This window comes from Panicum virgatum, chromosome 2K, assembly GCF_016808335.1.
Source record: "Panicum virgatum strain AP13 chromosome 2K, P.virgatum_v5, whole genome shotgun sequence".
Taxonomy (NCBI): Eukaryota; Viridiplantae; Streptophyta; class Magnoliopsida; order Poales; family Poaceae; genus Panicum; species Panicum virgatum.
Window position 1 is genome coordinate 66,802,438 of NC_053137.1, and position 12,942 is coordinate 66,815,379.

The following is a 12,942-nucleotide window of genomic DNA, read 5'->3' on the forward strand; positions in this document are numbered from 1 at the left end:
CTTCACTCAACCTGACGGATTTAGACGGCAGTGGCATAAGAGTCCAAAGAAAGTTAGGTCGATGGCTAGTTGGGAGCGATAAGTTTTTTAAGTGGTACGTAAGGAATTGGAACTTTTTAATGCCATGTAGAGAATTGCCTCTAAAGAAAACCAACTGAAATAAAACTCACACAGGAATGGTCTTTCAAGAAAAGAGAGAGTAATCAGAATGAATCAAACAGAGATCGACAGTATTCAAGTCTGCAGAATGTATTCTTCGTTTGCGCTGACGACTGCAGTGAGAATCTTGCAGCTTTCAGGCAAATGCCCGCGTCAAAGAATTTCCACGCTTGCAATCTCTCCTTCACATATCGGAAACTGATCAAAGCTTTCGATGTTTCTTTTGTTCATAGGGAGGGCGAGTCTGCTCATAGATGTGCGAGTATGCCGTCGGAGACCACTCCTCTTCTCTCCTGGTCTGGCCTTCTCCTATTCTGGCTGATGGAAATTGCTAAGAGAGATTGTAATGACTCTTTAAATCAATAGAAGCTCTCGTGATTTGCCCTAAAAAAAACTTCTAGGCTTTGGCACGTTCAGAATTGGGCCTGGCATTTTGGCCAGTTCATCCTCCGTCTTCACTACACACATTAACGCCTGATCGAATTTACGTGGACTCCACAGCTTTCAGTTGCTCTCAGCTCACGACTATCGTCATTGTTTTGACCAGTGATCACCTTTCTGATGTTTGCCTATCTCGCTTTGACTGTTTGATTGTTCATTCACACCTCTCCGGATCAAGCCTGACTCAGGCAGCAATCTCCACAAGTAAATGCCAGACAAGATTAACATCAGTAATTGAGTATATAAATTTTGAATGTAGGGACGAAACGCATCAGAAAAAAGAAAATCAAAACCAAACAGAGAGACAATCTTCAAGTCTGCGCAGTTCTTCAATGCATTCTTCGCTTGCGCTGTGACCGCAGTCAGAATCTTGCTACCTTTCAGGTCCACACTGCTTCTTCGTTCTCTGAATATATAGCTTGTATATCCACGCTTGCAATCTCTCTCACATTACATACTGAAACATAGCTTTATTTACAGGATTCGACGTTCAGAAATCAGAATTGGGCCAAACATATAATAATAATAATAATAATAATAATAATAATAATAATAATAATAATAATAATAATAATAATGATGATGATGATGATGATGATGATGATGATGATGATGATGATCACCAGACATCAAGGAGTTTTTAACACATCTGATGAACTTCTGGACTGAACTTTCGGCGAATATATCAGCACTTCAAAACAATCGAACTTGTAAATGTTGGAACCCAAGATGACAAGTCCATCTCATATGGAAAACGTGTGACTCCGGGCGGATCACCTGGGAACCACCTCACGATCTTCATGGACCGGTGATCCAGCCAGAAATCTCCGTATCCATCGCAGCTGAAGAGTACCAAGCCGCTCCTCTCAGCGAACCAGTGTAGCTGAAGCTTGGCACGGAACCGCAGCATCGCCTCGTGATGCGGATACACCAACACCTGTGGTTGTCGCTCCCACTTTGCCCGTCGGCTTCGTCGGCACCCAGCAAGAGATCTTCACGGTGTCCGCCACAAGCACGGTGAGCTCCTCGCCGGCGGCCACCGATGTCGCCAGAAGGTAGTGCGTCTGCGTCCCGATCACGGCGTTGGGACGGGGAAAGCTCTTGGGGAGCAGCCCTCATCTGGAGCTTGAGGACGAAGATCCGGCTTTCGGTGACGCACAACCAGTGCGCAGCGCCGCCGGCGACCAGGGGCCTTGCTCTCCGAAACAGGAACTTGCAGCCATGTAAATAGGGTGTCCGGATCTTAGTGTACCCGCCCCACGAGCCGTCCTCCGATGAGAAGGCCTGCGTCTCCAGATACGGATTGGGATCTGACATCACCAGATTCGTCTTGAGCACTTGGAAATGCCGGATGCCACCGGCGGCGTGGCCATCGCCGACGGTCAAAACGTATGGTTCCCAGTCCCAGCAGGATGCCCGTGCTCGTGCGCCCCCAGGGAAGGTGGGCTCGGCAGGGAGGGTCCGGCTGCGGCCAGTGGCTGGGTCGCACACGCGGAGCTCTCCGAGCTCTCCGCGATGCGACTGCGAGACGCGGGAGTCGGTGGTGCGGACGAGGAGAAGGCCGTCGCGTGACGCCAGGAGCACGTGCCCCCAAGCGGCCTTGCCGTCGGGAGTAAGAGGAGGGAAGCCCTCGGCGGCGGCGCGGTGATATCCAACATGCGCACCTTATACACGCCGATGTGCTCGCATACCTCCACCAGGTGGCCGCGCAGGAGGGAGGGGACGAAGCGGTCGGCGTGGCGGAGCCGGAGGCGGAAGCCCGGGCCGTCGTCCGCGACGCGGCGGCGCGCGCCCCTGCACGTCGCTGCGCAGCGGACGAGGGTGGCCGGGTCGGAGCGCGCCGCGATCGCCGCCACGACGTCGAGAGGGAGCGAGGACGCCGTCTTGTTCCTCTCCTTGTTCCGCCCGCCCCGTCTCGCCGCTGCTTGGGCCCGCGGCCTGGGAACGTCGCCGCCGCCAGCCATGTTTTTTTTTTGTCCGCCCGTCCACGATCGTGCCCTAATATCGATCAATGCCGCGACGATCAAGGAGTACAACTAACTCGATCGGGAACAAAACATGGGCCTGTTTTTTTTACCAAAAATAAATAGATATAATCTTACTATATGATGCACTATAGATGCCCAAACGGACGGACCAGCACGAGCCCGTTTAGTCACGGCCCGTTTAGGCACAAATTAATAAACGGGCCATGCCTTGCCTGCTCATGGGCTGAACTACCGATTCAGGCACGGCCCGAAAGTGCTTTAATCGTGTCGGGCCGGTCCGTTTGGCCCGACAGCCCGGCGGCCCGAAAATACTTTAATATGTTTTGATAATGAGATGGGCTAATATTTAAATGGGTCTATCGTGCTACTCATCAGGCCGATCGAGCCGCCTATTTCAGGCCGTGCCTGGACACGTCCAGTGGGCCGGCATTAAGGCTCAGGCACGGCCCGGCTATCGGGCCCGTGCCGCCCGGAGCCCAATAATCACCGGGCCCGGGTCGTGCTTGGGATGGGCTAAATTGGGCCGGGCCTCGGGTCTCCATGGGCATCGGGCCAAATGGCCAACTATATGATGCACGCACCACAAGAGGCCGGGCCAGCTAGCGTGGCCAGATTGCTGGCCATTTTTGACCGTCAGATCAGCCGAGCAGACACCTCAGATCATATGAATTTCATATTCCTTTTTGGCAAAAAGCACTTCTATTTTTTTGGAAAAAAAAGGAAATATATACTTACTAGTTTAGAAGTGAGAAAACATCACCCTGGTCAGTAATCTGGCCGGGTGCAGCTCAGAGCTGGTCTGCCTCACAACATCTGCACTGCTCACTGTTCAGCTCCAGTTTTTTCATTAGGTGTCAGCTGGATCGTCTCCGTCAGCTAGTACCATTGCCAGGTAGGGACGTTGGTTAAATAAAACAAACTGAAATAAAACTCAGACACCAATGGTCTTTCAAAAAAAATCAGAGAGTAATAATCAGAATCAAACAGATATCAACAGTATTCAAGTCTGCAGCATGTATTCTTCGTTTGCGCTGACGACTGCAGTGAGAATCTTGCAGCTTTCAGGCAAATGGCCGTGCCAAAGAATGTCCACGCTCGCAATCTGTCCTTCACATATCGGAAACTGATCAAAACTTTTAGGCTTTGGCACGTTCAGAATTGGGCCTGGCATTTTGGCCACTTCATCTTCCGTCTTCACTGCACACATTAATTCCTGATCGAATTTACGTGGACTTCACAGCTTTCAGTTGGTCTCAGCTCACGACTATCGTCACTGTTTTGACCACAAATCACCTTTCTGATGTTTGTTGTTCACACCTCCAGATAAAAAATCGCTATCTCGCTTTCACTGTTTGATACGTATGGAAACAGTCAGCCCGTGTTTAGTTACAAAATTCCAAATTCTAAATTTTTTTTCCGACACATGCATGGAGACTTAAATATAGACGAAATAAAAAACGCACTGCGACTGCTGTCTGTAAATAGTGAGCCGAATCTAATGAACCTAATTATGCTGAAATCAGGCGCTAAATTGCTACAGTAATGCTACAGTACAACCTCTAATGACGGATTAATTAGGCTCATTAGATTCGTCTCGCGATTTATAGACGAGTTCTGTAATTATTTTTGTGATTAGTCTATGTTTAATACTTCAAATGTAGAAAAATGTCTTTTCAAAAATTTTACGGAGCGCAACTAAACACCCCCTCAGTCTGACTCTGACAAGGGGTTCCAAAGCTGGAGCAGCTAGCCAGGCCGTGTTTGGATCGCGCTAGCGTCCTAGCATGCATGTTTTCCGAAAAAAAATCTTGCATGCATGGAGCACTAAATGAAGTCTATTTGCAAAATTTTTTTAGGGATGGATGTAACTTTTCGCGACGAATATAATGACGGTAATTAATCGGTGATTGGCTACAGTAATCATCCTCTAATCATGAGGCCAAAGACCTCATTAGATTCTTCACGGTTTCTAGCGTAGGGGTTCTAGAGTTAGTTTTGTAAATTGATTTGGTTTAACACCGTAATTAGGGGTCAAAGTTTTCTAGCACTCTTTAGCGCAGAGAACCAAACAGGGCCCCCTAGTACATGGAAATTTACATGGAAATTCCACGGGAAGAGCTTCAATTCCTTGCGCCTCGCGTCTCTTCTATATAGGCTGTGTTTAGATCCGTAAAATGGTGGTAAAAAGGGTCACATTAGACACTGTAGCACACTGTAGTACTTTTCGTTTGTTTGTGGTAATTGTTGTCCTACTATTACCTAACTAGGCTCAAAAGATTCGTCTTGTCGTGTACATCAAAACTATGTAATTAATTTTTTTATTTACTTACATTTAATACTCTATGCATGATGAAAAAATTTGATATAATAGGTAAATAGTCAAGTTTGGAGAGAGAATTGGCTTTCAGCTCGTTTTGGATTGGATTCGACAATAAAACCAGGAGGTGGCAGCCGGTCGACACGCGAAACTTGTAGCGGGCCATCTCGTGAATCCAACCATGCCAGGCGGCGGCGGCGGCGGCGGGGACGACGTCCTCCTGAGGTCCTCGCCGGCACCAGCGGGAGGGGCACGGCAGCAAGGGCACCCCAGCAGCTGCTTCCCGCTCGACGTCGTGGCGGCGATCGCGGCGCGCTCCGACCCGGCCACCCTCGTCCGCTGCGCCGCGACGTGAGGGGGCGCGCGCCGCCGCGTCGCGGACGACCCGGCCTTCCTCGGCCGTCTACGCCTCCGGGACACCGACCGCTTCGTGCTCCCACTCCTGCGCGGCCACCTGACGACGGGGCAGACGGGCTACGACGACCGCCTGACCATGCTGGACACCGCCGCGGCGGACAACACCAGGTTCGACAGGATCCGCCTCCCTCCTGCTCCTGACGACGACGATGTGCCCTTGGCGGGGATCGAGATCGCGCCCTTGGATTCCCGCGGCGGCCTGCTCCTCGTCAGACTGACCGGCCGCGGCGGCGGCGAGCTTCACCGGGCGCTACGCGTGTGCGACCTGGCCACGGATCGCAGCCAGGCGCTCCCCAGCGAGCCGGCGTCCGATCAATGGGCTCCCCAGAACGTCCACTACGTTTTGCTCGTCGGCGACGGTGGCGCCGCCGCCAACGCCGTCGGCCGGCCGTTCCGGGTGCTCAAGACGAACCTCGTGATGACGAAACGCGGCAATTCTCTGCGCCGCCTCCAGGTCCAGATCTTCTTGTCGGAGCTCGGCGCATGGGGCCCTCTCGACGAAATCCCGACCCCTACCCTGCAGGGAAGAGGCAGCTCGCGGCAAGCCAAGCCCTTGGTCGTCGGCGACGTCGTGCACTGGCTGTGCCTGACCCACACCGGGAGCTACGTTCTCACGCTCCGCGTCGGAGAGCTTCCCTCGCGCCGCCGCCGCCGCCGTCCCTCACGCCGGGCGCGGGACCGGGAGCTCAAGCCACGTCCAGCACTACTCTTACCTCTTGGCGACAACCTCGGCCGGCGGGAACCCGGTCGTGCTGGTCGCCGACGACGAGAGGATATCGGCTTGGGCGCAGTCAACGCACTCGAAGATCTGGAAGCAGCGGCCATGGGTTGTGATCGACAAGGAGGCGATCTTGAGCTTCGATGATGGCGAGCGGCTTGTTGAGAGGAGTGCGAGGACGACGGCCCAGCAGGTTGGAATGGAACTGGATAGCTTCGCCGAGAGAAGCGGCGCGGTGGTCATCCGGATTCCGAGGCGCGGTTTCTTTTGGCTGGATCTCCAGTCCAAGAAGATCGTACGGCGCTTTCCGAATGCTCGGTGCGAGCGCAAAAAAGTGCTTTGCTCATACGAGATGTGTTTGTCGTCTTGGGTTCCTACATTTAGTAGGGGTACCTTATGATTTGATCACTTTTTTTTTGAAAACTAGGCAGGAGCACTGCCGATGCATTAGTGAGGAATCAAGTGTTAACAGTTAATATAAGTAATATAAAATTGAATCGCAGCGACCGGTCGTTTCTGAACTAGAGTAGTATCTCCAAGCTTCTCGTCCATCAATCCTCAAGCCCTTCATCTTGGTCAGCAGATACTTGGATTATGCCCGACGTCCAATTGCTTACCAGAAGGCAAACTTGCTCGGCGAAATTGATGATTTGATCACTAGCTAGTTTGCTTTTTTATTATATATACTACTACTAGTTCATTTATATTTGTATCGACAATGATTTATATGGAGAAGTCTGAATCTCACAACACTACTCCCATCTGTATTAACTCCTAACTTTCATTTGTGCCGACCAGTAGCATGCAAACGCGCGGCGTGAATCAATAATTTCTTTCATGGTGTCCTATAAAACTCTAACAATGCAAATAGAGTGGTTCATTGCAAACAACTACACACATATCAAATATTCGAGCTGAATTGATTTTGCTCCTTTTGGACCAAGATCGAACAGTAGACCATGGAGGACTAGGATTCAAATGAACACAAGCCTCCAAGAGAATGCTACATATTCTACGCTAAGCAACATGCATGCATATGATGGCATGAATCATCAAATCGTACTAGTAAATGTTGGAACCCAAGATGACAAATCCATCTCATACGGCAAACTTCTTGTTCCAAACAGTTCTGGATAACCTGGGAACCACCTCACAATCTCCATGGACCGGAGGTCCAGCCAGAACTCTCCGTATACGTAGCTGCTGAAGAGCACCAAGCCGCTCCTCTCGGCGAACCAGTGCAGCTTGACATTGAAACTCCCCGACCGGTGCGTGTTCCTGAACCGCAGCATCGCCTCGTTCTCCATCACCACCTGAGCTCGCTGCTTCCACTTGGCCATCGGCTTCGTCGCCGTTTGCACCCAGGCAGATATGTTGTTCTTCTTCCTGCTGTCCGCGACGAGCACCATGAGGAGCTCCCCGCCCGCCGCCGCTGTCGCCAGAAGGTAATCCATCCCCCACTCGGCGGCGGGGGAACAGGGAAAGCTCACCGGGAGCGCCGTCACGGCCAATTGTGCCGTCCTGACGTGGAGCTTCAGGACGTAGCCCCCGCTCTTGGTGATGCACAGCCAGTGCACGGCGCCGCCGGCAACCAGGGGCCTTCCTCCTCCCCGCAGCAGAGCGCTGCCACGGAGATGAGGGGCCCGGATCTCGGCGTACTCGCCCCACGCGCCCTTCTCCGACGAGAAGGTCTGGGTCTGCAGGTACCGGTGGTGGTCTGACATCACGAGGTTCGCCTTGAGCACTTGGAAGGGACGGATGCTGCCGCTGGCGCCACCGGCCTCGCCGTCGCCGTCGCCGGCGAGCAAAACGTACGGCTCCCAGAATTTCTGCGCGACGACGGGGAAGGCCGGCTCGGGAGGGAGGGTCTGGATGCGGCCGGTGGCCAGGTCGCACACGCGGAGCTCTTGATGAGTCGGATGCCAGTCCGTAATGCGGACGAGGAGAAGGCCGTCGCGTGACGCCATGGGCTCGTGCCGCCGCCCCTTCGTGCCGTCAGGGGGAGGAAGGAACCCGTCGGCGGCGGTGAGCCCCCTGGCCGTCGTGTCGGGCGCCGTGATGTCCACCAGCTGCAGCTTCGCATTGCTGTAGTTGCTGTCGTACCGGGACTCCAGGTGGCCGCGCAGGAGGGAGGGGACGAAGCGGTCGGCGTGCCGGAGGCGGAGGCGCAAGCAGGCCTGGCCGCCGCCCGCGACTGCGACGCGGCGGCGCACGTCGCTGCACATCGCGGCGCAGCGGACGAGGGTGGCCGGGTCGGAGCGCGCCGCGATCTCCTGGACGATGTCGAGCGGGAGAGAGGGCGTCTGGTGTCTCCGCCGCCCTCCTCTCGCTGCTGCCTGCGCCGGCGGCCTGGGAACGTCGCCGCTGCCCGCCATTGTTTCTGGTCCACCGCGATCGATCGAGATCTGGGTCCGTGGAAAATCAACGAGTATATATATAGCCGGACTAGTATGTGTTTGGGACCTTAATTGTAGGCGAATGAAACGAACTGATCAATGCCGCGACGCGCAAGGAATTACAACTCCATCAGTAACAGATCATGTAGATGCGACAGGTTTTTTATTTTTTTCTTTTTGGCGAAAACAGGATTTAATTATTTTCTAAGGAGTTCCGGAGTAACATGCTTCTCTGATTTATTGCCTGTTCTGGTCTCTAATTTCTCAGCTCTTCTTGGAAAGCTCAAGGTGCAAAACTTCTATCTAGTATTATCTAGTAATAAAAAGGAAAAAAAAACACTGCATGCGGATTGATCTTTTATATTGAAAAAAAATATGCAAATGAATATACAACGATTCACCGTGCTGTAATTAATTAATACTAATATACTCTACTAACGCGCCAAGAATCGGCGCAAGCTCCTGAGTCGTGGCCCCACGCAGGGGCCGTGTGATAGAACCGCCTAAATTAAACCGGCTTAAATGCACTAACTATCATTTTAAGCGTTAATCAAGCTATAGCGCACTTAAACCGGTGTAATCCGGCAGCCTGTTAGGTTAAGGATCGAAAACACCGGAAGTCTCGCACGAAGACGAGCACGTATGATTACAAGCAGACTAAAGTTCTCAAAATTAAGTTTACAAAGCAAAGTATTACAATTAAGTTTAAATAAAAATTATTTAAGTTAAAAGTGCAGCGGAAATTTAGAATGGAAGTTCAGTTTGAAAACCACGAGATCTACGAAGTCGGAAGGATGTCACATCGAGCCCACCAACGTGAATCCTAGTCAGCTTCCACCAACAATAAATACCTGAAAACAGGGTAACAACAAATCCTGAGTATGCTAATACTCAGCAAGGCTTACCCGACTAAGGGTATACTTAGCCCATTATCTAGACATGCAAGCCTTTTGGGCTGGTGGGTTGATTTTGCAGAAAAGCTTTTAAGGGTGGATCCTTACTTTCAATATTTTAGCTCAAGATTCTATATAGATAAATTATCAGCTAAGATTTGCATAGCCAAAGCAAACATGGTAAATATTGAATATTAATTTAGAAAATTATTTTCAAATATCCTTCATGTTCCATTTCCTTACTACGATGCGGTGCTGCGATCAAGGTGCTCATATCCGAAAGCGACTGACGGCGAATCGATCCGATTTAACCTTGCAAGGTGGACCTAACACACACGTCACATATAGGCCCCGTCGGACCATACGTGGCAACCCTTCACATATGCACACCAAATAGCCGAACTGCCCTGCGACCCGGGACTGCTAGCCCCACCGATACCAACGACGGGTCAGCCATGAGTTTCTATACTAGCTCCACTGGTGAAGACAGTATCAAGTCCGCCTACCGGTGCGCATATGGTACTGAGCTTACCGGTTTCGACTGCCTCCTACTCCCGGCATGTGGTTAGTACTGTTCAAACTCGATCAGCAGGGCCAAACAACGGTACGGGCCTTAATCGACACAGGCGGAGGCATACTCTTCATCTATTTCATATCCATAATCATATTCATCTCCGCCCGGTCTCCATTTCTCTTTCCTCATCAATCCTTTCTCCAATAACTTTGCCATAAAAAAATCCCAATGGTCCTATATCTCGCGAGTGACAGGAAATCACTCAACTTCTACCGAGTCCTATTTAAGCATGGCAACACTAATGACCTATATATATACTAGTATAAGACCAAAGGAACCTGGGGATAATGCAACTAAGATTCCAAACAATTCCTAAAAATGTAATGCACAAATTATAATTATATAATGATGCATAATTTAAAATAGTAGGTTATGCACTGGGGCTTGCCTGGGAGTAACACTAAGCTAGTGTTAGTACTAACAAGGCCTTGGGCTCTTCCGACTTTGAGCCGGGTCTTCGGTTGCTCCAGCGGGTCCTTCTTTCTTCAGAATGCGTCCACCCAACACCGTCTTGTGGTTCAGTTCCGTCAGCACGTGCTTCACGTCCGCACGTTGTACATCTAGCGTACCTAAATGATATGCAACAAGGCGAGTGCATGAACATAAAGAAAACAACACATGATGCATTAGTGCTCATGATGCAATGTAATTACAAGAAAGACCTGACTGGGTAATCATTTATCGAGCAAACACGACAAACAAGCTCAAAAGGCAAAAACGGGTTGGTGCTACAATACGAGAGTTCATTCAATTTATTTTAGGCTGAAGTGTTTCCTCCAAACAACAGTTACTAAACTTGCTTCAGAGGATTAAACACAGCCCTAAAGCAATATGGATTAAATTATGGACCTAAAAAAAATTACTATCAAGCAACCCTAGGCAAGGTACCTACAACAAGCATCAACCTGGGACTACAAGATTAGAATGACTAAAACAGGAGCTCACATGCATGAAGGAATTAACTAGCAACACATATAAAAGAAAAGAGCATAACTAGGAACAAATTAAAAGCAAGGACCTAACTTACAGATGTGGTCCAGAAACAAGAATTTATCAAAATAACATGATTTTGATAAAGCATGCCACACAATTTTTTCAATATTTATTGATGATAGAAAGTATTTATTTTAACCCTAGCAAGTTAAACTAAACACGATTAGATTTACACAAAAGTGCACAGTACTAGCACCTGAAATTTTTACAGTGGATTACACATACAAAGATTAGGCCACTACATAAATTTCATGATTTTTAGACAAACAGAACAACTGATACAAGATAAACTAGCTTAAGCACAAACCAAATTTTTAGCAGGGGCAAAAGTGACATTTCACACACATGCGCATTTTTCCTCTGAAGACCGTGATCTAAGAAACCCAACAAAATTTATTTTGCATTTTTGTATTTTTCTATATTTTTCTACACATTTTCAAAATTTTCAGCCGAAATAAATAAATGAATTTGGAAAACAAAAATCTAAATAGGGGGCTGACGACTGGGCCCCACACGTCAGTGGGAGGGAGCCCAGCCCAGCTCCCCTGTTTTGTCCGCGCCGGGGCCGTGGCCGTGGCCACGGCAGGCACGGCGGCGGCTCGGCGGCGGAGCGGCCTGGCCCGCCCCCAGCCGGGGCAGCCCGGCGGGGCCGGCGCAGGGCGGAGCAGGGGCGGCCGCGGGGAGGCGAAGGTGGGGGGCGGCCCACGGCGGCGCAAGGCAGGGGCGCGCGGTGGCACGGCGTTTCGGCTCGGCCGTGGCCGGCCAGCGGAGGAGGCGGGGTGCGCCCGCGGCCAGGGGGGCCAGGCGGACCTGGGGCTCGCGGCGGCGCTCCGCGAGCGCGCGCAGACGCATTCCCGGCGTCAGCAACGTGGGGATCGAGCGGGGAAAGGGCCGGGGAGCATGAGTATGTCACGGGCAAGCTCACAGTGGGCTTGATTTGGGTGGAGGGAGGCCGGAGGATGGGGATCGACGGGCGGGGCGGAGCTCGACGGCAGCATCAATGGCGGCCGGCGATGGCGAGCTCGATTCCGACCGGGAAACGGCACGGCCGAGCTCGGGAAGAGGTGGAGTAGGTGTGGGGCAAGGCGAAGCAGCTTGGGGTGCGAAGAATCGAGCTGGGGCGGCGGGGTTTGGCCGGTGCGACGCCGGCGGCGGCACTGCTCGACTCGGCTCCGCCCGAGCTCGAGGAGAATGAAGGGGAGGGGAAAACGGAATTGGGCACCGGGACTGGATAAGCATGGCTCGAGCGGCGGTCGAGAGCAACGGCGCGGCGACACGTGGGCACAAACGGCGAGAACGGCGACGTGCGGTGCCATCACGGCGTGAGATAGAGAGAGGAAAGATACGAGATGGTGTGATGGCAGTTTTGTAATTATACTGAAGTTCAAAATTTCATTTTGTAAACTCAATTTTTCTCCTATTTTATGGTCTCAAATGAAAAACTTGTGAATACCAAACTTGCTTAAAATTTTGAGATCTACAACTTTCGTTTCAGACACTTTTTCATTTGAAGCCTACTTAAAAAATAAATTTTAAACTCTTGCAAATTCAAAATATGGTCCTTTTCAAAATTCAAATTCTTCTGAAGTTTTTGCGTGGCAACTTGAAAAACCACCAACATGAATGTTGTTCACCGTTTAAAACTCTACAATTTTGTTTTTAGGCAAAAATTCATTTGAGCAAGAATTTAAAAGTTATTTTCAAAGCATTTTTCATAGGATTTGAAAACTAGTCATCATTTCATGTGTTAACAACTAGAAAAAAATGTAAATAAATGATTTTATGCATGCAAGGTTAGTGTTAATGACGATATCAAATATACAATTAACCATAACTACAGGTGATTAACACCTAGGGTGTTACAGGCCGGTGCACTGTTCACACGTGGGGCTGGTGCACTGTTCATGCAGGGCCCACGTGGGGCCCACATACTGGTTACGTGGGACCCACATGAACAGTATGTGGGCCCCACGTTGGACCAACATACTATTTAGTTGGGGCCGCGCATAAAATATATTTAACTGTTTTTTTATACGAAAATAATAA